At 47.7% G+C, this 27308-nt stretch overlaps 1 protein-coding gene across 2 annotated transcripts in view; it reads right to left on the bottom strand.

Moving 5' to 3' along the window:
• Positions 1-27008, bottom strand: part of LOC146207521 (uncharacterized) — a 272224-nt gene extending 245216 nt beyond the window's left edge. For both annotated transcript variants that reach the window (XM_084588224.1, XM_084588216.1), the window contains exon 1: positions 26205-27008. The gene's annotated coding sequence lies outside the window, so the exon portion shown is untranslated. The remainder of the gene's footprint in view (positions 1-26204) is intronic.
• Between the last annotated feature and the right edge of the window lie 300 nt (positions 27009-27308).

Raw genomic sequence — 27308 nt, 5'->3', positions numbered from 1 at the left:
AGCTCGGTGTTACTTCTTTCTTCGTAGACAAGTGCCACACGAAGGAATGTAGCATTCAGTGCTGTTAAAACTCTGAAATGTTCTCACATTCATGGTGCGGTTCATTTGGCACAATAGGTCGCGGTTACTCGACCCACCATATGGGAAGCATGAATCACGGCCCACTCCGCGCTAAGAAAACCCAATGGACTAGCACGCGAATGTGCAATCTACCAGGCGTGCGAAGGGCTCAAAAAAGAAAAAGAAAAAAAAAAAGAAAGAAAAAAGACTAAACATATTCCTTGTACGTCCGCTGCTTCCGCGTCAAGCAGGTTCCTTAATATTACACAGATTCTTGCCTCAAAGTGCTAGGTTTTTTGGCAACAGTCTTCAGTTCAATTTGTATAAGAGTCTCTCTCTCGACCCAATCTTGTGCGTTATATGACACAAATATGTGGTATGATTGCGTCACCTCACATGTTTTTTAACCTTGCCGCACCGGCTCAGAGGTTAGAGCGCTATAAACTAATAGTGAGCCGTGAGATCCGAATTCAATCCCGGCCGCGGCGGCCGCTTTTCAATGAAGTCGAAACGCAAGGCGGTGTGTGCTAAGCAATGCAGGCAGCCGAAATTACCCGGAGCCCTTCACTAAGGCTGTACCCATAGCCTAAGTCGTTCTGGGACGGTAACACAATGAATCAAATGAAACTGAATGAATCAAATAAAAAAAATCAATTTATTGTTTTAGCAAGCTCGGGACATACCTGACGCAGCTTGTCAACCTGTCTGTATCTATAATCAGAGTGGTGCGTCTCGACTAAAATTCATATATCACGTTCTGACCGAACCGCATAATCAGCGCTCAGCAACGGTGCTGCGCGCGCAAGATTCATTATTTCAGGCCCCGTTCCAAGCTACCTCTTTCCAAGTCTCGCCCTGCGGAAAAACAGGAGGATAACGTCAGTTTACGGATACGCGGCTTCCGCGCGAAAGGCTTTTATATACCATCCTGGGCAACCGATGCGCAGCGAAAAGGCGACGTCGCTCCATCGCCATCTGCGGTGCAGTCATTTGCATATCTCATTACGTATGCAAGCAATGGGATCCGCATTTTCTCGCGAACAAAACTCAGCCCGAGTCGTGCGAGCGACGAGAAAGAATGCGAGATCAAGAGAAAGGAAAAGCAGGCCCGACTCCACGCTATTTGGACAGCATCATACTCAGGTAGCGGCTGCGAAGGCGACCGCGTTTCCTCCTCTCCCCGATTTGAATACTCTACTTCTCGTGAGGGATGCCATAACTGCTGCCGTGAAAAGTAAACGTCTCGGTACCGCTACGGCTAATGAAAGCTCTTAAATCTGCATCACAGATACGCCCGCTGCGGTTCTTTTTGTATCCAAGAATAAGCTTGAAAATACGAGGAAACAAATGCTATCAAAAATGTTCGTTTCTTTCCTCTTTTTTTTTTCTCTTCCATCTTTCCCTGCGATCACATCTTCTGCTGTTTTCTTTTCATCTGTGTAGCTGTGTACCGGACTCGAAGGCTCTGTTGTGTTATCCCATTTGGTGGCGAGGTGAATCGTCGTATTCTTGGCCGGAAACTGTACTGAAGCGCATGTTTCGACGAATCATTCGTACATGTTGTATCTGTGAGCAGACTAATAATGGCTACGCTAGCTACTACACTCACACGGACATAGTGGATGAAGAGGCACCGGCAAGTGCTGTTCAGAGCGTGTGCGCTTAGGCGTTCTTGCCTAGTCCGTGTAGAGCACAGTGGCGCATGTCTCGTGATTTCCAACTCTCCCAATCCCATGCAGTGCAGAAAAGCGGATGTGAAGAAAAAACAATAAGTGGAAAGAGCAAGGCATAAAACGCATTGAAAGGTATGTATCTCCTATAGCTGTCGAAAAGTCCATGAAGCCCCCCCCCCCCCCCCCCCCCACCCCCTCTCTCGCCTTCTCCAATCGTCCAACCCAGATGTAACCCATAGATCCGAGCCTGAATAGGAGTTAGAATGAATGAATGAATGAATGAATGAATGAATGAATGGATGAATGAATGAATGAATGAATGAATGAATGAATGAATGAATGAATGAATGAATGAATGAATGAATGAATGAATGAATGAATGAATGAATGCTCCGCAAAGTCCAGAGAACAAAGCTTCAGCGCAGGTATCGAAAACCGAAAAGCTGATCTGCAAATCGTGAAACCTTCGATTTCATTAACATGGTTCTTCTAGTTTCCACAGCTGGCGGTCTTCCGCTTTCTGAACTAAATACCACTGCAAATTCCCTGATGTACTAATACCCAATAACTTGTTCGCAAAAGCTGTCCAGTTTTGGCGGTGTTGAACAAAGAACGGAATACCCTAGCTTATATATACGGGCCTTTGACAAAGTGCAAAGGTCAGGCAGAGCTTGGGGAGAGGTCAGAGTTCACGACCGCCTTGTTACAAGCGAAGCAGACAGGCCGGCACGGAAGGGTGCTGGTTTGCTGCCTGCACAATCTCACCCACGAAGGGGAAAGCCAGCACCAAACGAGGCCGGGCACGAACTTCTTGAAGCGAGAAATGCCGGATCACGGTGTAAATAAGGCCCGCCGAGACGTTGGTTCCGCAACCCTTGTCGCGTTCTCTCACTTTCCAATTTCCAAACTTCTTTTTACTCCCTGTAATCTTTACTTTTTCTTTATTACTCCTTCCTCCTTGTCCCTGCTGAATCGCGAAAACTTGCGCCACCCGACTTTGCTTTCCTATGTAAATTTCTCCCACAAGTCTGTCAGAGGCACGAGGCTCGTTTTCCTCGGCTTTCTTTTCGTTTCCTTTGTTTTCTTGCTTCTTGTTTCTGAGCGACTGCTGCTGGGGTCTGCGCTGCAGTGTTTTGGTGGACATGTGCCGAAATAAACAAGCTTCGTACTCCGCGCTCCCGGCTCCCCGCGTTTTGCTGGATGGCAAGGGGCCAGCGTCTGTCACAGTTCGTGATTTGCGATGCGACTTAGCTGTCAGCTCTGCCGTACAAACAATTCGCTTTCGTGTCCGGTAAACAGAGAGTGAGGAAGGAAGAACGGATGATAAAGAGAAGCGGGCATCGGTACAGGACGAGTTTCCTGCGGGATTAACTGTATTCTTCTCTCTAACAGTGCTCCGGTGCAGATAATGAAACGAATCGTTTTTACCTGCGCTCTTCGTCCCTTCTTTGCAGACGCGGTCCGTCATTAAGGCCGTTAGAAATCTCTCGGTGGTCATTGAGATACTATTTTCGTAAAATGACCCACGCAGAAGATACCGAAACACTAGCATTTGGCTGTGTTTTTTTTTTTTTTTTGTTTTTGTTTTTGTTTTTTTTTTTTAGTGGTTCCTTCACGGCACAAACGAACGGCATATGGCAGTCATATTTTTACTCATATTTTATTATGGAGACACTCACAACCCCCTTTTAAAAAGCTCACTGACACCTTAAGAGGCACTCCTTTATGGCTACGTTTGAGAGGCTGGCCGTACGTCTATCATGGCCTACCACGGTGCCTCTCAACGTAAAGCTTCCACTGTGGACACTTCAGTGCCCCGCCGGGGTGGTGCAGTGGTAAGACGCCCGACTACTGTGCCGGAGTTCCCGGGATCGAATCCCGGCCTCGGCGGCTGCGTTTCGATGGAGGCGAAACGAAGAGGCGTCCGTGTGCTGTGCGATGTCAGCGCACGTTAAAGATCCCCAGGTGGTCGAAATTACTCCGTAGCCCTCCACTACGACCCCCCTTTCTCTCTCTATCCACTTTCACTCCCACCTTCATCCCTTCCCTTACGGCGCGGTTCAGGTGTCCACAGAGCAAGTGTGACAGATACTGCGCCTTTCCCTTCCTATGAACCAACCAACCAACCAACCAACACTTCAGTAAGATGCCAAAAGCTAACTAGGTAAATGCGGTGCGTTTCAGTGCGCATCTGGTTCCAACCGCGGTGGTCAATATGACGTTACCGCAACCCAACATTACGATTGCGCTTGGGATGGCATAAATGACATCATCACATAAATTACGTCAAGTTGAGAGATCATTCGCCGAACGACAACACGATATTTAAGTGTCTTCGTCTATTATGCACATAGTTAGTGAAGCTGTGATGCTAATCTTTCCCACAGGCTCTGAATCCCGAGCAAGATAGGTAACTTTCCTACGTTAGTCTCGAGTTTTAAAGAGCTGGCTTAATGCCCGATGGAGGTAAACGAAATCTGGCAAACAAAATAAAAACCACTTGTTTTTTTTTTTTTTTTTTTTTTTTTTTAGTTACTGGTGTTATTCGAACGAAAAGGGTTTAAGGGGGCAACCTGCACTATAGGGCTTGTAGAGTTAATATATCTTTATAGGCTCCTACGCTTATTGAAATAATATTTGTCTCCACTGACAGATGCTTCGTGACGTCAAAAGCCTATATAGTAACTCTAAGGGCTTGGTATAAACGTTTTGAAAGATATGCGATCGAGAGGCTACGGAGCAGAGTGCATCATACCCGACTGAGTTCCTCAGGTTTCCTCTGCCTTTCAATTTCATCAAAATCTGTTGGTAACGAACATATTGTGTTTTATGACAGCCGACTCATCAATCTCTGGGAATCTGACGCCTAATTACATTTTACGCTTAACTGTGCGTAAGCGGCACACTTCAGCCCTGACGTTATAGCGTTACTCCCAGTGACAGCCCGACGTCATATATGCGCCTCCCGAATACTCCTACACTTATTGACAGAATAATTGCTCCCACTGACAGACGCTTCGTGACGTCACTCGCCGACCTGGCAGGTGCGGCGGCGTGACGTCGCGCGTGAGGCTCCTCAGCTCATGCGAGCACCGCGTGTTTCCTGCGCTGTTCTTGCAGACACATAAGCAGCCTCACCGATGTATCGCTCCCGCTGCGGCAGCCGTCGACGTCAGACTCCTTTACGTCACAGGCGATGTCACAATTCCAGAGCGCCCGAAACAGAAGTAAAAAACACGTCTCCGACGGCACGAAGAAAAAGTGTGCTGGTGCAGTGCGAATACGAGGGGTGGGGGGAGAGGAGTTAGGAGAGAGAGAGAGAGCACGGAGGAAGAGTTGGAGAGACGAGAAGAGCGTTCAGGGAGAAAAGAAACGAGGAGGCAGAGTATGCCGGCCTGCTTTCCTTCCTTCTCCTTCTGTCTGCCACCAGCCCAACGCCTGCCCTCCTTGCACCCTCCGACGTGTGCGTTGCCGCCACAACCTGGCTCCAGCTGCCAGCTCGGTCGGTACGAAGCGGCAGCGGCATGTTTGGAAGCAGGTTCCAAGTGGCTGCTGTTTAAAGATGACAAAACTGTCGCGATGAAAAGACGCGACGCTTGTCTCAGGTGCCTTAAACGACCTAAGTTCTTCAATGCTCCGAGGAACAAAGCGTGTTGGTCAGGCCAACTGAGATGGCGCTTCTGAGGCTACCTGTAAATAGATAGCAGTGTACGAGCAACCGTATTTACTTTCCCGTCTCTTTTTTCATAGCAAAGGTACAGCGCGGCACAAGATGGGACGGTCATGGTGCAGTGTGGAACGAGGCTCACTTAAATAAATAAAAAGGGCGGATAGCATACGAAGAAAGCTGGAGGTAACGTGTCGTCACCTTTATCAGTGTGTTATCTAACGCGCTTTTGTTTTTACCTCTTTCTTATATCCAAATGGCCGAATGAGTGCTGCCCAGAAGTAACCGATGAATGGAATCTCCCATGTTCACAAAATACTGTGGGGGTAAACTGGGAATCCGGGGAGGGTAAATGGGTCTCGGAGGCAGAAGTGAGGCCAGCTGCAGGTAACTGGACTCACTCAAAACTTACGAATCCCCATCCCCCACCTAGCCCGACCTCATCAGCACAGATGAAACCGCGCTGCGAGACGTAGGCGAGCGACCGAACACTTGATGAATACGAGGCATCAGTTCGCCCAGCAGGCTGCATTTTAGAGTGTGTGTGTTCCTATTGCTCATCAGCACGTGCAGGAAGTTTTTGAGCAAGAGCCGCAGCCGCCAGCGTCGCGCTGATGATGATGATAAGCTCTTTTTTTACTCCCAAAAATAGAAGAACCAGCCGAAAGACTGGTTGCACTGCTTAGAAGAGGTCAGCAGGGATCCCTTGGGATCCTACGGCCTCCAATGCGCGCAAAATGAGTTGGCGCTATTGAGCGAGCTCGGTGGTACGCAGGATCGGACTCCCACGCATCCATTGTAGCTGAACTGTCTGTGCTGTGTTGTGTTCCACATCATGTGAATGAATGTGGCCGCGGTTGTGAGCAATGTTTGAACGTAGGTGCAATAATATTTGGGAAAAGTTTGTTATATAGCCATGGCTTTGGAAAAGTTCGTTTGTATTTTGCGCCAATGGACGGCCTCGCGCCGGGATAGTTCCCAGTGTGCTGGGGGGTATAGACACCGTTCGAACCGATAACGTCGGAGGATGTCCGTGTACGTAACAAGGAATGACTGCCTTGGGGGGTGTCAGAGGAAGCGGTAGGAGGGCGTTCCGCCCGGTAGTTGAGTTCTCGGGCTAGAGCATGCGCCTGTGCGTTCCCGCTGAGCGCCTCATTGGCTGGGGCCCATATGAGGAAACGAGGTGTAGACGGTAAGGGGAGAGATCGGAGGATAGTGTGTGCCTGTCGGGATACACGACCTGCATCGAAGTTGCGAATAGCTTGTTGAGAATCGCTAACGACTACTTTGGTAAAGGGGTCGGTCAGAGCTGACGCGATGGCAACCTCTTCCGCGGTGGTATCAGTCGCCGCGTTGAGGACGCTGCAGGCATTGTGCAGTTTCAGTGCGGTGCCAATGCATCGGCAACCATAGCGGGGCGAAGGGGGTGGTGGGAGGCATCTGTGTATATAACGTCGGGGCGACCAGCAAAACGTTTCTGGAGTTGGCAACCTCGGTTGGCTCTGCGCTCTGTATGATACTCTGGATGCATACGCTTGGGAAGCAGAAGTATACGAAGATTGAGTCTCTGCTCAGGCGTGAGGTCCATATACGTAGAAGTCGCCCTCAGAGAGGTGATTCCTACCTGCGCAGCACTGCGCGGCCCGCATGTGTCAGCGAGAGGCGCTCATATTGGGAAGTCGCTTCAATCAGCTCGTCGAGTGTGTTGGAGATCCCGAGGGTCATCAGTTTGGTGGTGGAAGTGGACATGGGTAGACCCAATGCTGTCTTGTATGCCTTGCGTAGTGATGCATCCAATCGCTCCCGATCTGTTCGCGTGAGGCGAAGGTAAGGGGCGACGTAGGCAATTCGCGTACAAACGAAGGCTTGCACGAGGCGCAAAAGGTTGGATTCGTGCATGCCATTATGCTTGTTGGCGACCCTCTTGAGCAGGCGGCTGATCTGGATCACAGATTGATCTATTAACTGAAGAGTAGTGGCGTTTCCTCCATTATCTTGTAGATGAAGGCCCAGGATGCGGATTCGGTCGGTACGGGGTACGGGGATGCCCTGTACTTGCAGATTGAAGGATGCCGGAGGTGATCTGGGGCGTCTACCCGGGGTTGGGGCAATAATGTATTCAGACTTGGTGGCCGAGCAGGACAGGCCGACTGTGGCCAGGTAGGTGCCAAAGCGATCGATGGCTGTGTGCAGTCTCCTCGATCTGGCCGTCACTGCCGTGTGTAATCCACAGAGTGAGGTCGTCGGCGTAGAGACTGTGCTCCAAGTGGGGGATGTCTGCCAAAAGCTTGAGTAGGTCAAGCAGCGCAATATTGAACAGGAGTGGTGAAAGCACCGAGCCTTGGGGTGTACCCCGGCTCCCAGGAGAGATGTATCCTGGCTCCCAGGAGAGATGTCGAGCTGAATCAGTGGCTGATGAGGTCGCGGTGCGGAAAATCGTCCACTAGCGATGCGACGTTTAAGGCAGGCAATGTTGCCAGGTGTCGTACGACTAACGATAATGGGCAGAGCTGGCAAACTAACGTTGTCCCGTATCGAACGGTAGCCGTTTTCTTATCACAGCGATGAGCTCTAGGACAAAACAAAAGAACGTATACAGCTGGCGCCATCATCAACCGATTTCGCAAGTGAATTGTACATGTCGACATCGATCTTCTGACAGAAGTTATCGTACTTCGCCATTATTTCAAAACGGGGGAAACTCGTAGCTTTGAGTGAGGATGTAGCGAGCTCGAATCGACTTGCGCAAATATTGAAGCAAGCCAGAGCGAAATTATGCAGTCACCGAACATGAATGCCTGGCTGTCATTTTGGCTGTTCAGCGTTACCGTTTATATTTGTACGGACGGTAATTCACTATCATAACCGACCATCAGTCCCTCTGTTGACTGCAGAATCTTCGAAACCAATGTGGGCGCCTCGCAAGCTGGGTCCTCCGGTTACAGGAATATAACTATGCCATGGTTTAAAAAAGCGGGAGGCGTCATGCAAACGCAGATTCTCTTTCTAGGATGCCAGTGGCCACGACCGAATCCGACACCGATGACTTCGACAATTATATATCGGCCCTCGAGCCGACGTTCCCCGATGCGAAAGTTTTTAAAACAGAACAGCAAAGGAACAAAGGCCTGCAGCCCCTCTTTGCCGCCGCCCAAGCCAGAGGAGCTACAAGCCGCTTCTGTGTGCGTGATATGGCCTCCTATGGAAAAATAGGTACTCCCATGTCGACCAGCGATACCTACTCGTAGTTCCCGAGGCGATTTGTACTGACGTATTGCATGTCATGCACGATTATCCGACTTCTGGGCATCTGGGATCAAAACGAACATTCCACCGTGCTCAAGAAACATTTTAAGGCCCAGAATGCACTCGACGATTGAACGATTGAACAATAGGTTGCCAGTTTCAAGCAATGTCAACGCCACAAACGTCCCACCACAGCTCCATCTGGCTTGCTACACCCTGTGAAGGCTCCGACAACTCTGTTGGATCGCGTAGGCATTGACCTCGTAGGTCCGTTTCCGAAGTCCTTAGTTGGAAATCGCTAGATTGTAGTCTGCGCGGACTACCTCACACGTTACTGTGAAACCGCCGCTATTCTATCTGCTACGGCGCATCAAGTGTCGCTTTTCCTGATGAAGTCGGTAATATTACGACACGAGCCGCCACGAATTGTCATCACAGATCGAGGCCGTCAATTCACCGCTGACGTTGTTCAAGAGCTCATGCATTTGTGCGCCGTAACTTCCCGACGCTCGACGCCATAGCATCCCCAGAGAAATGGCTTCAAATGACCAACAGAAATGATTAGACAAATGGTTAATAAAACGCTACCAACATGATAGTCATGCATGTAGATGCAGGGCACAAGAGCTGGGACACAATACTACTCTTCATTACGTATGCGTTTAATACCGCCACGCATGAGACGAGCCCATTATTCTTGTATGCCCGGCCACCATCCTGCAATTTTCGAGCTGTGAAGATCACTGCCTGGCTGAGACCCTCTGCCTCGCCGAAGAAGCTCGAAGAATCGCCCGCTTACGGTCTGGTGCTTCACAGGAACGCTCCAAAACACGATACGATGCCAGTCACCGGCTTGTCACATACTACATAGGTGATCTCGTCTGGCTGTGGCGTCCAATTCGGCGCCGCGGCCTACATCAAAAACTCTTGGCCCACTATGACGGGCCATATGTGGTAGTCAAACGAATAAGTGATTTAACTTATGAAATAGCCCGCCTGGCCGCATCGGGTCGTCGGCCTGCGACAACTGAACTGTGTCACGTCGCCCGTTGAAAGCCGTATCAGCCTCGCACGAGCATGAACACGCCCAGAGGGCTTCGGCTGAGTAGGGGGGAAATGAAACGCTACTCACGACGACAAGGTGTTGTGTGGTAGAAGAGAAGAAAGAAGAGAAGGAAGAATCGGTAGTGTTTTGGAGCTAGTAAAGCTCACCTTATTCCGCTCCCATCTGCATTGTAAATAAACACCCCTTAACTATTTCATCGTAGCAATATATATTTGATTACTACTTTCTCGGGTGATGAATGCGTCCTTGGCTGCTGGAAAAATTTCGACGTAGCTGGAAGGAGCAAAATAATTAATTTTCGCTGTGAGGAATAAGCACATGAATTTGTCCTGAGTAGTCATTTAATACAAGGCCTGCAGATATAGTAGCAGTTCTTGCAAACGCTGACGTCGTTTAAGTTTAGGCTTTTTAGAGTATGGAAGAAAGCTGCTTTAAAGCTTTGGTTTTGCAACCAAGCGATCCCGCGCCTGAAGACGATCACCGAAATCAGGAGGAGGAGGAAAATGAGGAGGAAAGGCAGGGAGGTTAACCCGTAAAATCAACCGGTTTGCTACCCTGCACTGGGGGAAGAGGGTGAGTGGATATAAAAGTTGTGAGAGAGGGATGGTTGAAGCTAGTTCAGTCACAGACATGCCACTTCACATCACGTCACAGTCATATCACTTAACATAAAAACAAATTCATAGTATTTCGATTAGGCCTGTGCTTTTCATAAAGCGGAGCAGCGCCTGGGAGGCCTTCACCGCAGACGATCGCCGTGGCCAGGGACCTGAAATCTTAATTTCAGTCAATGGGCGTCCATCTAGATGCTCCAGCATACGGCACAGACACTGTCTTTCCTCACTGTATACAGGGCACTCACAAAGAATGTGGCCTATAGACTCGTCGCACCCACAGTTTGTACATGCAGGGCTGTTTGCCATGCCTATCATAAAAGAATACAGTCTTGTAATAAACTTAACAGGCGTGCGCACACATATTAAAAACTCAGAGGCACTCGCAGACTTCTGTTTGGCAAAATTCTCGCAGCGCGACCGTGCTCCGACTTATCCACTACCATATCTTCTTCTGGCTCGTGCTATTATGAAAGTAGGACAGTAAGCGTCGGCGCAGAACTTCTTGCGGGTGTTACGCAGCTCTTATGGGCGGTGTTTTGTCCGAACACGACGCAGAGCTGCAGCAGCTGATATATCTCTTCCTCTTTCACAGTCGGATCACGGAATCGGGCGGAGCCATACGCAACAGCTTCGGAGAGCAGCATGCTCCCAACCTCCAGGCATTGCTTGTGCCATTGCACCGGATCACCTTCTACAAAAAAAAATATATATATATAAGAAAAACGATGGCAATGTGGAAAGGAAGACGGAACTACCGCACGTCTCTTTCCTCTTTATCTCGTTTAATTTCTCTAAAGCGAAAGCTATCATATGCTTTTTTTAGCCATATAGTCCTGCATTCTACCATTAGGTACGCACCATCTGTCGTAAAGACATAATTAGCTACTTAATTTAATTACCGCTTGCCAAAGTGGGCAGGTGGCAAAGTGGCGAGAGAGTGAGATTTCCTTCTTCACTTTTAGGCGAGAGAAAGGCAGTAAAAGTGCGAGGGCGAAGGGAAAATAGAGGGAGAGGGGTGATAAGTGGTGATGGTGATGGTGGGTGAAGCGTTTATTGTTTGGTTGGAGTTTGAGAACCACAGAGCGGCCCTGGCTTGGGAGGTTATGGACGGAAAAGAGGAATGCGTAGCCGGAAGCAGACAGTCCAGGGAAGATCGAATTAACCTATAGGGCGGCTAGCGTAGAAGGAGGTTATAGCGAGGACGCAGGAGTGCGCAACTTCCTGAGAGTCGTTCTAGAATGCGATACAGAACGGCAAAACTGAAGCTATAAACGATTTCGCCTATTACACGCTAAGCAGGTATAGTCTAATTGAACTAATTCCTATTTTCGCACTGGTTTTCTATGACGTATTACGAGCGTGTTTGACGTTCCGTTGTTATCGACTAATCACACCGATGAAACTGCAAATTTGGATCCGGATATATATCCTATGCCACTAATATGCTGCAAGGCTTCTGCAGTTCTGCCGAATGCATCTGTCTCGGAATATGATCGTCTCAAAATTTGGAATACAAGCACACAAGCTAACATCGTGGCTAATAAGCTTGTAACTTTGTTTTGATTGATAAGATGATTGATTTCGATAATTACACTGTCACAGCGACCGAGGCTAGCCCGCCACCAGCACGAGCAGCTATATTGCCAAAGCTACAATCTAGATGGGATAGCAATGCTACTCTGAAGCAGACACGACATACCGCAGTTTTTATCTCTGCGTCAGTTTTGAAATTGCAGTATTCACATCTTTGTCGGCGAAACTTGCTGGAATCTCGTGAAAATATTCCTTGACAGGAAGCGACACATTTCTGATTTCCAAAAACATTCGCCGAACAGAGTTACAGTGTGCTGTAATTAGTTTTAATTACATATATTTTCATTGGCTGCAACAGCGCTTAAGCGGAGGATTTCGAACGAGATTTCTTACATTAATTAAGGCTCACTCGGGTTCTTAATCACATCATCAGCCTGACTACATCCACTGCAGGGCAAAGGCAATCTCCCACGTCCCTCTAATTAGCCCGGTCTTATATGCCAGCTGCGGCCATCTAATCCATACAGTCTTCTTAATCTCATCCGCCCACCTAACTATCTGCCGGTCCCTGCTACGCTTGCCTTGCTTTGGAATCCAGACAGTTATTTTTAACGACTATCATTTGCCTTGCCGTAAATTTCATGCCTTGTTCTGCTCTAATTTCGACTACAATTTGATTCTCTCGCGTTTGTTCCCCGACTCACCCTGCTCAGCTTCCTGCTGCTTAGCGTTATATGAACCAATAACTTTCCTTTCCATAGCTCGATGTGTTCTTTTCAATTTAAGTAGAACCCTTTTCATTAGCCTCCACGTTTCTGCCCAGTATGTGAGTACGGGTTAGATACAGCTGTTATACCCCCCTTTTTTTATGTATACTGGCAAACGGGAATTTATGATCTGAGAGTGCCTGCGAAATGCGTGTCAACCCATTCTTATTCTTCTAGTTATCACCCTTGTGGTCCGGATCTGGGCTCGCCACCTGTCGTAAGTAGACGCATTACATTAGCAGTTACATAGCTTCGCTAGCTATCTTAAACTACTGCTCCCTTTCGTGACTGTTGAAAATTACTTTGTTTTGTATTAGATTTTCTGCCCACCATTCTACGTTGTCTTCTTAGTCATGCATCGTGCTTTGCAGTTTGCCCCTAGAGTTACATAGCAAGGCAATACCATCGGCGATTCGCAGATGAGTGAAATATTCTCCATTAACTATTGCCGCAGATTTTTACCAAACTATGCCTATGCACATATCCTGTAAACACGCAGTTAATACTACTGGGGAGATCGCGTCTCTCGTCCTTGCACCATTCCTTGTTGGAATTTTATTACCTTCTTTTGGTGGACTATAAGGCCTGTGCAACCCCGATAAACATCTTCCAGTATTTTTACATGCACGGTTCTCCTACATTCTGGCTCAGTATTGACTGGAGGGTTGGGTTGCTGAATTCCATACTTTCTCGCAGTCTACGAAGCTACATATAAAAGCTGGTTATGTTCTGATAGCCTCCCTGGTCCTTAGCAGCATACAGTAAGCTGATCAGTCTTCAATTTAAAACTCCTCTCAACCGCTTTTACGCTACCTCAATTTTTTAGACAATTCTCAATTCTCTCCACGTTATATTTCGTTATAATTGAATTGAAGCCTTGCCCTTATTTATTGGCTTTGGTTCCTCAGCAAGTTCAATTCTTTCTGTGAGGTTTCATGCCGTTGTGCTTTGGTGTTTCTTTATCAGATATTTCGTTTCCTGAGAGAGCGTACCGGTATCTTGCATGACTACCCTACCGCCTGCTTGTGCTATGTACGGGGTTGCCGAATTCACTCGTTCCTCGTTTATAGCCGAATATCTATTCTGAAGCAAAATCCTGAATTTCTCTATCTTACCATTACTACCCCTGATTGCCTCCTTCCTTACTAGTTTCTTACATTCCCTCTTCAAGTTTAGGCTAATTCGAGACCCAGGCCATCTTGTGGTCACTATAGGTAGCATCCCCCCGAGGACCTCCACATCCTGCCTCTTTCACAGCCAGTTCCTGTTCGCCCGTTTACGGGAAAAAGGTATCCGCGAGCCACGTTATCGGGATCCGGTTATCATCACCCAAATGGTATTCTACACGTTCTGGATATGCTTCCTATCAGGTCACTTCGTTCGGCGAATCTTAAGACGGCCTCGTTAGAGAATCGTTCGCGAGTATAACAGTATCTAGGCAGAATAATATATGTGCTGCTAAGCCCTTCTAGTACGAACAAAAAAGGCTTGATACAGAACAAATAGCAGACTTAAGCTTCTTTTAATCCCTATAAGTGATCGTGCCAGAGCATCTCGGCTGCTCGAGCCAAGACGTTTCACAACGAAGCGAAGGCAACGGTACGTACGAAAAAAAAAAAAAAAGAAAAAAAGAAACGAACACTGCTTTTAACATTTCAACATACCTGCGCTTGCAGGTATCGTCCGAGTGCTATATATCCGTTGGATTTTCTTTTTTCCCCGCAAATACAGATATCGCTACCTAATGAGAACAAAAAAAAAAAAAAAGCTTGCAGCCCTGCAAGATTAAGAACACGAGCCACCACGTATGAGATACATTTCTCCGAAGATTTATTTTTTTGTTTTGTTTTTATTCAGAGTCATTAGCAGAGTACCTTTGGAAATGAAGTAGATTGCTATCGTTTATTTCTCCCCGGCACCTTTCGTTTCAGGTTAAGCCGCGCGTTCTGGGCTCGAAAGAAACTATTCGCCTCGCTTTCTTTTCATTATCGGCCACTTCGAGCAGGCTACATTGTGTTCCTGCGCGTAACCGAAAACGCATGCGCAAGCTGGGCTTGAAAAATCATCAAACACTTTATCGTCGAAGGCAAACTTCATTTCTCAGGCAGAGTGAACGGGGCTTTTACTAAAGCGTGCATAATGTATAAGCTGAGCATTCGGGAGCATCTGTAATGTTAAGAAAGAAGAATTTTTCACACATGGGAAAGTTGCGCGAAAGAGCACACGTACATAAGACAAGGTACGGGAAAATAAATTAAGCGTCATGTGTTAAACATCATATGATCAAAAAAGAACCGAATATGGGGAAGCTGCCTAAGCCGTGTTGCTGCAACTATGCCCTTCACGTCTGCCTTCCCGTTATAACTTTGTTTTTGTTTTTGGCCCGCAAAGTATTTTTTGTATTGCTCGTTGCATCACGCACGAAACAATCCCGCTAACAAATTGCTCCTATTTACCACGTCAGATGAATACCGGTGCACGCGAAGGAGAATTTCAATACTAAAAACAGGGGAGAGCGAAGCCTGCAGGTAAAATTAAGGGAATACGGCCGCCATTTCTTTCTCTCATCATCTTCTCTTGTCTATACACGTGCAAGAAACAAATTCGAGAAGGCCGAATTTCCATAGCATAGCGGCGCGCCACCAGCTCCCGCGAGAATACACAAACCTTCATAACCCACGCCGCTCTTTCCCCGTTTTGCCTGGCTCTGCAGCAGCCGTTCTCACGGATTTCCAGGCTAGTCAAGCTGCCTTCGAGCGTCATTCTGTACGTTTTGCTTCCGAAAACTTGTGCAATCCTCTTTCGCAGATAAACCATTTGATATGAAAGCAGTAAGACAGCAAACGAAAAAAAAAAAAAAGAACAAAAAAAACCTCGAAGGTGAGCCCAAGTAGCAGCGTCGGATATTTTCATTCTTTCTGTAAACGTATACCGGACCAGAAGTTACCAGGCCAGCTTTATATAAAGCGAGCAACCTCCACACCTGCCTCCCTTTTTTTTTTTTTTTTTTCGCTTGCACGAAGCGCTTATCAGCTCGGCGTCCACATCGACAGGAGCGGGCTGTATATCTCATATATACCAACGCACCAGTGACATGCACGTCACGGCGTGGACGCTGAGTCTATTCCATATTTACAGGAATCGTTCAGGTGGCCTTGTGACAGCTCTATAAGCATCAGCCCGAAAACTGAACGGCGAAACAGGAAGCAGCGGTATTTTTTTCATTCATTTTTATAACGTTCCGAATCTGCTCGGCGCTGAATGCGGCTGAGTACGTGTTTAGTCTCTCGGCGACTATATATGATCAGCTGACGCAGCTGGCCGACAAAGACGATCTGGCTCGGAGGAAGCAAAGCTCCGCGCAAAGCAAGGCGCCCACATCTGGATCTGGAATTCTCAGCGTCGCCCGCGGGCATCCTGCACGTAACGGTGAACTCGCTTTTCGGTGCTTCGGAAATGAATTGTGCACACTTACGTTTGTATACGGAACTACACGCTCCTCTTGGCTTGAGCAAGATTGAAACGATGGCACCGCCGTTACCCGTCGAAAGCGCTGAACGATCTACAAGCAGATTTGTCTGCAAGCAACGATTGGTAATGAGCTGGCTCTGGTGTCAATCGGAAAGAGACACGGTTGCATATCTTTCCTTCCCTAAAAACTAATTTTCGTTTCATTCTTTTACTCAGTACTGTTGTATCCTGCCCAACGTTTAGCTTCGTTTTCCCCATTGCTAGCCCCAGTTGAAAAAACAACTACAAAACCGTGTCAAAAATACGACAACATTCTGTAGTTCTAACGTTTACAACCAAATTTATGTCATAAACGTCAGAATTTTCTGTAGTTCTGTGGTACCTGCTAGGGATACTCTAACTTTTGTATAATAGTTTTCTGTTGTAACAGAGAAGTTGGATGTTATACAGATATTCCTGTTATCACAACAGGTTAACTGACAAAACCCGCGCAGAAATCCTGTAGTGACAACATATATATATATATATATATATATACATATATATATATATATACATATATATATATATATATATATATATATATATATATATATATATATATATATATATATATATATATATATATATATATATATATATATATATATATATATATATATATATATATATATATATATATATATATATATATATATATATATATATATATATATATATTTATATATATATATATATATATATATATATATATATATATATATATATATATATATATATTTTTTTTTTTTTCTTTTTGGAGTACTATAATCAGCAGCACTTTTCTCTCGAACCCGCCCGCCCACACTCTCTGTCGGAAATAAACAGTCTACCTCGAGCTGCACTCTGCTCTTGTTCGTTCCCTCCATCCGGATACCACAGGTACCACAATGCTCCCATAATTAGCGAGTTTTAGAGCATTGCGATCTGTGATCTCCTACTGCGATCCGATATGCTCAGACTGCCAAAATAGGCGCACACCTGCCTCTGTGCACGCGTGGCAGAATCCGGCGCGTATTCAGGTCTCAAAGGCGGAACGCGGATCTCACAAGTTTGCTGTAATTGCCAACTTCGATACATAAAAGTGCATGAAAGCCGTTTTTTTTTTTTTTTCGACGTTTCCCCGAACCCTTCGACGAGCTCATGTGTTGGAATAAACAAAGTTCTTTCAATTTGGTTCGACTTGGCTTATCTTTTTTCGATTGATTTCTCAACGTCGTCGCAAATGCAAGATTGCGAAATGTGCTGGAGGCGTGAGATTACGAGAAATGCAGGTTGTGTATTATTAATGCGAGAGCATTGGGAGCTTTTGTGTTCCCACCTGTCGGTTACCGCCTTTTATGTTTCCGCCGAGGGGAAATGTTAAATGAAGGAGGGGAAGTGAAGATAAAGAATAGCATTGGAATCGAATTGCAATAGGAAATGGCAGTAGTCTGAAGCGGAATCGCCAAACTGCTTTGATGAAATGCTTGACTTGCCTTATGAGCAAACCTCCAAAAGGACCCACAATCTGGCCTAGTAAGGCAGTTTTTGGTCAAAGAATGTGGGCCCCCAAAATCTCGCACGTACGCGGTACCGGTTGCGATCGGCGTCGAAATGCTAGTTACAGCTTGCATCAGCCTACGGTCGAATCGCCATGAAAAACAGGCGCAGGTGTCTAAGGGGGCGAGCAGGTCAGCATTTTATCCCAAGCTCATGGAAAAACAATAAGGGGTACGTTGTGGTGCACAAAGATGCTCAACGAGCCTATATACGAGTCCTCGTTTGTTATCTCAGTGGCTGGGCCCTGCCCGTTGTGCTTTAGACGGTGCGGACTTGGGAACATTATTTCAATTTATTTTTAATTATCGACACTAACTTCAGTGCCTGGTCATTTGAAATACAGAAAACATACTCGACACACGATCGAGTACTTGTTCTGCAGAAGCTGCCTCCAAGTTTATCGAGATGAAACACAGTAGTAATGAGTGTGTGACGACGACAGTGTAAACGAGCCACGTTCACGCATTGTCTTAGAGTAATTTAAACAGCGCGAACACGAAGACTGGCTTTCTTTTATCTTGTCCTTTGTCTTCGTGTTCGCGCTGTTTAAATTAATGATGAATAAGTACCAACTCGCCCAACAAAGTATATTGTCTTACAGACAGGCGCGCCGCGCCGATCACATGTGAATTCATGCGAGAAACTGTTCGAGTCACGAAGTTCCTTGTTGGGGCAAAGCGAGTTGTTTTGAGCCGGCAGCGCGTTTGTTGGCGCCGAACAGCGATTTGGGCCCATCGCTTTGAAACTCGACCCACGCGCCGCCCCCGCACACGCCACCCCGATGGGGATCGTAAAAGCAGCATTAGCGCCACGTGTACGCTTTGGTTTGGTTTGGCATTGGTTACCTTTCCCCGTGGTTTTCCGGCTCCACAGTTATTCGGCCCACGTTTCACGACAGTATCTTTCAGCCTTAGGTAGACACGTGCTGCGTTTCAAACAATGGAAAACCCAAGTGTAGCGAGCATCTGCTACTTGCTTTTGTTGAGAATAAACTGAAACATACAGGGGATACAAGGACGGAAGGAAGAGAGAAGGGAACATTGGTTACGCTTATAGATACGCGCGTTGAAATGTATTTTATCTGACGTTGTGAAAGTGCCTCTGTCACACACCCCTTGGTTCTGCACCGAAGAATCTGAAGAGGCAATGAATGCCTTGACAGAATTTTAGACAGGGAAAGTGTGTAGAGTGAAACATTCTGACAACGTGGTTGGCGTGAAACGACTGATTTCATGCCAATCGATTACGCGTTCCTTGTGTGCATGTATAGCTCTTTTTGCCTCGTTGGATATATCTAGCAGCTGTACCTTGACTGAAGAAATGCAATACGAAATTGTCAGATAATGCTCTGCGCAGACGAATACGCGTACGTCCTAGTTTCGTGAAGACGGCAGGAAAAACACAAAACGTATTAAAATCTGAATGACGCTTTTTTTTTTTTCTTTCAAGCGTGAATCAAAATAAGAGTAGAGAAAATGGCTTTGATTCACAGCCACTAAAGCAACAAACAGCAAAATATTCATGGCTTGAACGATAACAAAGCTCTCAATGGTAACAAATGTGGCACGATCAGAAACCAGCCATCAGTGTCAACAGAACCTCAAGTCTCTCCTCTTATATATATATATAAAGAACAAGAATAGTGCACACGAAATGACGCCATCGGAGCCTTGGAACATGGAGACTTGAAACAGGCTAAAGCAAGATGAGTGACACTTGCAAATACTTGATGCACAATTGGGAAAACATCGGCCTCGTTCTTTTATTTCCTTTTTTTCTTTTCAGCTCCTCGAACACTAGAGGAACTGAGAGAGAAACGCAGGGATCCTCAAAACGTCTAGAGTGGCCGAAGAGCCACAGTAAACGTTCCTGCTTCGTTCCGTCGTCAGTTGTTCCAAAAGAATGTTATTTCTAATCATGAAGGCATGTAAATTGGGAGTCAACGACCTGTCGCCCTTATCAGCATTCAGGGGAACATGTTTTCTGAACACTCTGGGCTGGAAGAAAGCGAGCAGAACGGAACCAACAGTGATGCAGTATACAAAGCACGTACAACATGTTCATTTATATTTAGTACAAATAATGAGATCACAGTAATGAGAAATTTATAGAGAATAAGTTAGGAAATTAGTCACTATTCAACAACGCGCATGGACGCGGCATTCGCCTCACCAGATAGCCTTGTATACTAAACAGTGCGTGATAACTATCGTAGGCTTCGTATAAAGCAGCGGTGGTGGAGGTTATTGCTCACTGCATGGACTAACACACCAACATAGGACTTCCAAGTTGATATTTAAACTCGGCCTAGCTCTCGTGGAGTGACTGCTGCAGACTACACCAGTTCAAGTGTTGGAAAACGACGGACTTTTCTTCACCACCAAGATATTGACAAGTCCCAAACACCTCAGCAGCCTACGTTACTACTGCGGATGGCGCCAGCAAATGAAGCTGAGTGCGGATCTGTGTCGATTCACGTGGTATCCCTGCGCCACATTGTAACCGCGCGCGCAGTTTCATTTGCTGACCCTTTATCGTCCATCTGCAGTAGTGACGTTCGCTGCTGGGAAATAATGACATGCACCGTTCGCCAGAGAAGGCGTCAGAGCGAATCAACCTCTGGCCACGTCCGCCTGTTGTTAACACGTTGAGGCCCACGCGAGGACGATAACGCAGCAGGACAGCCAGCGCGCATCGCCAACGACGTTACGTCACTCGCGTTGGGATGAAGAAAGGAGGTATGGAAGAAGGTGGGGGAGAGTGGCGCGGCTAATTCGGTCGCCCTCTGTCTCATTGTGCCGCCGGTCACGGCACGCTGAGCACGGGCGAGTCCCTCTGGTCTCGCGGAAACGCGAAAGCAAAAAGAACGCCACCCCCTCTCGGCTCACGAATCTCCCTCTTTCCATGCGACAACCTGCACCCACGCGCAGCCGGTACTGTGCCTCACTAAAACTGTGCAGCACTGAGACAGGTACAGATGCCGTCAGCCAATCAGGGGCGGAATTAATGCGTAAAAACGGTCCGCGATTGGCCGTTGGCACAGGTGCTTGCCGATAGCGAATGCGATATGATCGCCTTCTCATGATCCAGCAAACCAGTATGAATTATTGAATAAATTCGTTGTAAATATCCTTAAAGAATTGGTTGTCGAAAGCTGCCGCCAACACGACTATCTTCGTCATCAGCCTAATCATGTAATTTGCATTACAAACGCCTCTCTCATCAACCTCCAAATAGTATATGCGAGCAACGGCCCCTTTATTCCAGCACGGCAGTTAAAGAGCTTCACCACCAAGAACGGTTGTGATGTGCGAGTAGGAAAACGCGATTCTGTGTCTCGAAGAACTTCATAAACCCCTGACTGGCTCTCGCCAGCTGTAAGTTGTCACCAAACGCGACAAAACACCATCTGCTGAGAGCAACTGTAATTTTTTAAACACACTGACCAATCACGAGGCATTTTTAATGTGAACGGCCAATCACGAAACATTATGGTGCGGACCCGAACACAGACCGCCTACGAGCTGTAGGTCCAATTATTTCGCGCGATACTGACCACGTGTGCGCTTAGCTTGCGCATTAACAGCCCCGCAAGTCCGGCTATGAGTGCTTGATTGGCTGACGGCATCTGTGTTTTAGCGAGACAAACATGCTTGCGTGCCGGCGATGGTGACAGCACGCGACCAAAAAAGAAAAGAGTAGGAAAAACACCGGTGGTGGCGGGGGAGCGCTGCTATATCGAAGGTCGCTGAGAGGTTTGTTGCCGCGAGCTGCTCGCGACGCGGAACATGGCAGCCGTGAGTGGTCGCCTTTGTTCTCTGGAGCTCAAGGTTCCGTTCCTCGTTCGCACGCTGAGACCAACACGTGTAACCCCAGAGAGTGCAGAAAGGAATCAAGATTCTCCGGCCGCGGAACTGCCTCTAAGCAAGGGAATCAAGAAAGCAAAGGAAGTATAAATGGAGCTGTCTGGTTGAAAATGCGCAGTCCTGCAGCATCAGGTGTTTGCGCTGAGCAGCCCAAGATCACAAACATGAAACCGGCCATCCAGACTGCCAGCGTTTAATGATCACAGGAACGGTAACTAGAGCACCTTCGCTTGGCACCCGCTTAATCAATCGGTCCACGAGGCGTTGGCTTAACCCGCTGAAACGCCCGGTGAGGGAAGACGTGAAGTAGAGAGCGCGAAAGTCGGGGAGAAACAGAAGCAAGCGCCGTTGACGGCAGCTCCGAGTTAATATCAACAACTCGAGGTTCCAATGCAACGTGCAGTCACACGGAAACCTACCAAGCAACAAAACACCGTGAACACTGAAAATCGTGGGAGCTAAAGTCACAGACAGCCTGCAGGTGCAAAATAACACCCGCTTTCGGGCCTAAAGCATTATTACTCCCACAGCGCGCCCATATTGGCTGTCTCCAAGTTCGCAAGCAGAGATAGAAGCTATGCGATCATGACGCCGCGCATGTTGGAGCTGTCGCCCCGCGCCGCACTTTCCACTTCACTGCGAATAATTTGTAAGGTACATTCCGTGTCACCTGCACCGAACAGAAGGGGTTTTCTGTATGTAGATGTGCACTGTGTGACGTAACACCGCAATAAGTATTGCTTTCGACGCCGCTGCATCGCTTTCACGTCTCCCGCTCCAGGAGCCAACGATTAATTCAACCTCATATCGAATGCCGCAGCAGCTCTAGTGGTCTCTCACACAAAAGGCTGCTTGCAAAGGTTCGCTACGATTGCATTGATATAATGGCGCACGAGCACGTACAGATGTGCGCATTCCTCGGAACGCATGTGCACTAATTGGCACGCTCGCGTAGGCAGTTTCTCCCTCTCGTCAGTGTTGTATAACACTTTTTGCTTCATTTGCTCTAGAAATATCGACACTACGCAAGCGACTGCCGAGGCGGCACCGACTACGCCTTTCGTCGCCATGCTTTGTGCCAACTTTTATTCTTCTCCGATGATTTTCTCATGGGATGTAAGAACTCCAGAATACTCCGATCACTGCGGCTTTTGGCCGCGAAACAGGCATTCGTAATCAATCGTGAGATGACCGATGCATCCCAGATTACCGACAGCCACATCGACTCCCATTCTGTCGCGGCTTAGCTATCTGTTGACGCCCGAATCGCTGAATAAGTGCCGGAAACCGGTTTAAAAGAGACCGGGGCCCGCTTGCACAAAACAATCTTAAGACTGTCTTAGCTAAGTCCAGACTTAACTGGAGTCTAAAGAATAGGCCACTAGCATGGACGCTTAAGACTGGAGTCAAGACTGGGCTTCAGTCCTGACTTGAATAAGTCGCTTGTATGATTACGACTCTAGTGCTGTCTTGGTAAAGACACAAGGACGCCAGGTGTCTAAGTAGAGAAATTAGGGAAATACAGGGATGCGCTGGCACTGTCCCTGCTGTAAAATGTACACATTCCGTCAATTTTGCGGTGTGTAAAATCCGTGCCATTGCTTTTTGTGGCTTAAGATTCTGTTACGAGGAAAAATGCCCCAAGTGGTTGCTGAGGCCGTTCTGGGAAGCCACTCTGGTGAACATGAACCCGAAGCGTTCGACGTTCGGAACACGAGCCGTCTTAAATATGCTTGGTCTTTCTAAAGACACCATTTAAGTCTGGACTTAGCTCGGACTTTATCGTGCAAGCCGGCCCAGGTGTTTTACATCGGCCAAGTTAGCACATATTTATTTATTCATGGAAGCGTTACACGTATATACGAGACTAACACAGCAGAGAAGATTGACACAGGACAAGCGCCAAACTATCTAGCCCGTCTGCAAATTCTCTACTATATCCTTTTCGGCGCTGGTTTCACCTGCCAGCCCTGTAAACTCTCAGAACAACGAAATGGGCAGTGAGCGGCACAACAGCAGACGACAAAAAGAAGATGGCGAGACGTCTCCTGCTGTCGTCCTGCTTACGCAATATTTCTTTATTTGGTCGTTGTTGTTTTTTTAGCTCACATTAGAAAGGCACCAACATGCACAAGTACTTTTACTGAAGCCTTGCCAATTCCTCGCTTTCTGCTCTCCACTCCGCTAACCTTGAAATATATCAAGTGTTTTCACCATTACTCCGCGCTTTTATTACGTACTCATACGCTCTTAGCTATCGGCTTTACTCGAGAACGCCAACAGCTCCACTGTGACATGTTAACACCGGTACCTTTTCTATAGGCTGCATGTATTATTTTCGAAGCACCACCAAACCGACGAACACGCGACAAGTGTTCAAGGCTAGTACGCCAGGAGGTCGGGCTTAACGGAGATTTAACACGCGACAACCACATCTGCAAGGTCCCCCAGCATATGTCGGTGACGTTAATCCCACTACGTTAGTAGAACGGCAGTTTGGGCGAGTTGGTTATGCATTTTTTTGACTTTCTTTTCTGCTTCGTCCCCTGCCCACTACACTAATCATCGCAAAAACAGAGCCAGCTGACCTCGCTAACCGCCAAGGCGGCTATATAAAACCGAAATACAAGAGATGATTGAAAGCATTGCCTTAGCAGTGATCATTATCAACGGTCATACCGCATATCTTTGTGAACAGCAGGTCGACTAGGTATTGTCTGCCGACAGGTAAAGGAAACCGTGGCCGACTAAAACTCGGCCACAACAGGCTCGATCGGTCAACGTTGCGTCGACTCGTCGCCAAGACGACGTCGCTTTTATGCAAAAACGCATTAGTTATTATGCCCCTCCGCCACCCATCTTTCCTCTTCCTTCCCTCCCTCGCTTCCCGGGGGCTTCGCCGACTACACCGTTAGGGCTATGCCCTCTCTACCTGGCTCGTGCAAAAGAACTCATTAGTGCAGGAGCACCATGTCAAACAAGCGTGTTTCTTTTGCCGGCCAGAGCGCATGGAAACAGTCGCAACTCGTTTTGTTGTCCGAACAAAGACGGTCGCGGGAAAACGCAAAGCCGCAGCAGTCAATAGGATCGATAGCCACGCACCGAATCACGCACACTGTGATCGGTGCAACACCGGAATAAAAGCAACCCGAGACTATTCATACAGGAAACCGATGTGACCGTCCTGGGATGTAGGCAAGACACTCGCACTTCATGAAATGACAGTAGTCAAGCGCACTGCGATCTGTGTGGTATACAGGAAACATCGTTCAGCTTCGTCCTGACGAGGCGTTATCGAGGGCTATCATCTGTCCGTTTGTGCGAGCAACAACTCCATAGCTCGAGTTGTTCCAAGTGGCTCCGCAAGGTTTCGGGACAGCGGCTGACTGTTGGTTTTGTTGCATGCAAATCTGAGCAAGGACACCTTGAATGAAATCAGCAAAGAACGTTATCTTTGAGATGTGCTAAGCCTCGCTGCAACAGTGCACAAGGGTAACGTCTGCTCGGACATCTGTAACCAATCGTTAACATTTACCGCTTACCGTGGACAACGAACGGGTTCTTACCCAACATAAAACATTTCTTCACACTATCCAATGCGCGAGCTTGCATCTCGGACATCATGTCCTGGAAGGCCTCCAGGAAGTGGCGGATGTACCTTGTGCACTTGTTTTGCATTAACTCGATTTTGAAGTGTTCTGCGGGCGACCCGAGTTGCCGTCACGGACCAATTACTTTATTCTGTTTTAGTTTTACAGTACGAAAGAAGTGCGAAGAGGATACACTGAGACCTTCGTTAAACTAGGGATCCATCATCGCCGCAGAGACGGGCTCCTTAGCAGGGCTATGTTCTGTTTGTCTGAACGACATACACAACAAATACGAGGTCCCAGTTAAAACGCCGAGTCGCACTAAACAAAACGCGATAGAAGTTTTATGCATTCATTTAACAGAAAGCACGCCTCATAAGCATGCAGCTTGCAGGCCAATCAATATGTTCCTGACGTTGAATGACGCTCGCTAGTTACAAAAACAAGAAGTCGCCGATAATGAAGGCACGACTGAGTCGCACGCAGAACAAGGCAGTTATTAATCGTGGCAGTGATGTTGAAAGCAAGCTTTAAGCTTTTGGTTTGCTCAAATGATTTATTTCCTTTTTTTATTTTTTTACTAAGCAGAGATCCGCTCCCTCGCTCACTTACAAACACAGGACTGAATCTAGAAGCAATTGTCCGGAAGCATATAATACCATAGCTTCGGTTTTCATAGGTTTCGGTTTTCATATCTCTAAGCGCCATCTGTGATCTCATAAGCGCGTTCGCCGACCAAGCGTCGGACTTGAGGCTTGCGTTCAAGATAGTTCAAAGATGTTCGCACGACGCATCGCGCTCGATCCATTATGCAGCGCGCCAAATTCGATATTTCAGTAAGAGAACTGAGTCGCTCCGTTTGCAGCTGTTTCAAAGAGAGCCAAAACACCAGGCACTATATGTGAAAAAATAACGCAAATGATAAAAGTGGAAAAATGAGACTAAAGGAACATGAAAACAGGCAAAGTACTTAAGCTTTCTGTGTACGATATATGTGCATTCGGCCACTTCGACTCCACTGAAAATTGAAGTTCAAGTTCAGTGATATGGAGAGCAGATACGCGTACCTTTGGATGCTCCCTTGACAACCAGCCGAAGGGGCAAACTGTACCGTTAGGAATCCGGGTGTAGATCGTCTGCGCGTCCCGGCCGCAGAGGCCTGAGGTGTAGTCCGCACAAGACACGCACCACGCGTTCAACTGTCAACACAAGCACGTCGCAGACAGCACCCTTTGAAGCAGTCCTCCTCACACAAGAAGACCTCTCTTATCACTCCGGATCACAAACACACGACGATAAGCGTACGCTCCTGCAAGGATCGAGGACTCTTGAGATGTGTGCTAGGGGGAGAGCGGAGATCTGACGAATCAGTGCACAGCGGACGTCGACGTCGTGGGTAGCATCCCACACGCGCGCGCTCGCACAAAACACGCCGACCCGGTCGTCGTCGACGTATCTGCTGCAGCGACGTTCTTGCACGGCGCTTCGCCGATCCAGCCAAGCGCTGCGATGCTGCCTCTGGCACGACCCAGCGCCGACGCGAAACCGCGTGCTCGCCCGAGAGTCGGACGCGTGCACCGTTGGGCGGTGCTCAGTAGTTGCTCGGCGCCGCAAGAACGGTTCTTCAGCTGCGTCCTTCCCTTTTTGACGGCTTCCACTCGCTCACTCAGCACACGCAGTGCAAGCTGCAGTTCCGTGCCGGCGATTTCTTTCACGGATTCCTGGCCGCAAACAGCGGGGTCCCGCCAGTCGATACGGCGCGAGCCTGCTTCCCAGGCCCGAGTCGCGGTGGTGGTGGTCGAGGCCCAACGCGGGCGGAGCTTGCGTGAAGTGGGGAATGGAAAAAGCGGAGAAGAGAAACCGGCGCGCGCGCTCGGATACTCGGGCGGACGGCTGGCAAGCTGCCAAGAGAGTGGAGAGGTCGATTCCGGTTCGTCATATCCGCTTTCGTCACCTCCGGTGCGTCGTTCGCGATCTCCCGCCGCCTGTATCCGCCTGCTTTTCCTCCTTGAAGGCGCGAGTTTCATCTGCGAAAGTGTCGTTCCGAGAAGCGTTATCGGCATGTTGTTCAAATAAAGAGAAGTCGCACGGTTTCCGCCCTACTAATTATTTATTAATTGATCGGAAAACAAAGCAACTTTTGTCTAGTCCAATAACGATGGTACAAAAGG

Source organism: Amblyomma maculatum, chromosome 1 (assembly GCF_055883805.1).
Source record: "Amblyomma maculatum isolate TAMU_Amacu chromosome 1, ASM5588380v1, whole genome shotgun sequence".
Taxonomy (NCBI): domain Eukaryota; kingdom Metazoa; phylum Arthropoda; class Arachnida; order Ixodida; family Ixodidae; genus Amblyomma; species Amblyomma maculatum.
The sequence above is the reverse complement of the archived record's forward strand: the minus strand, read 5'-3'. Positions and strand labels throughout refer to the sequence as shown.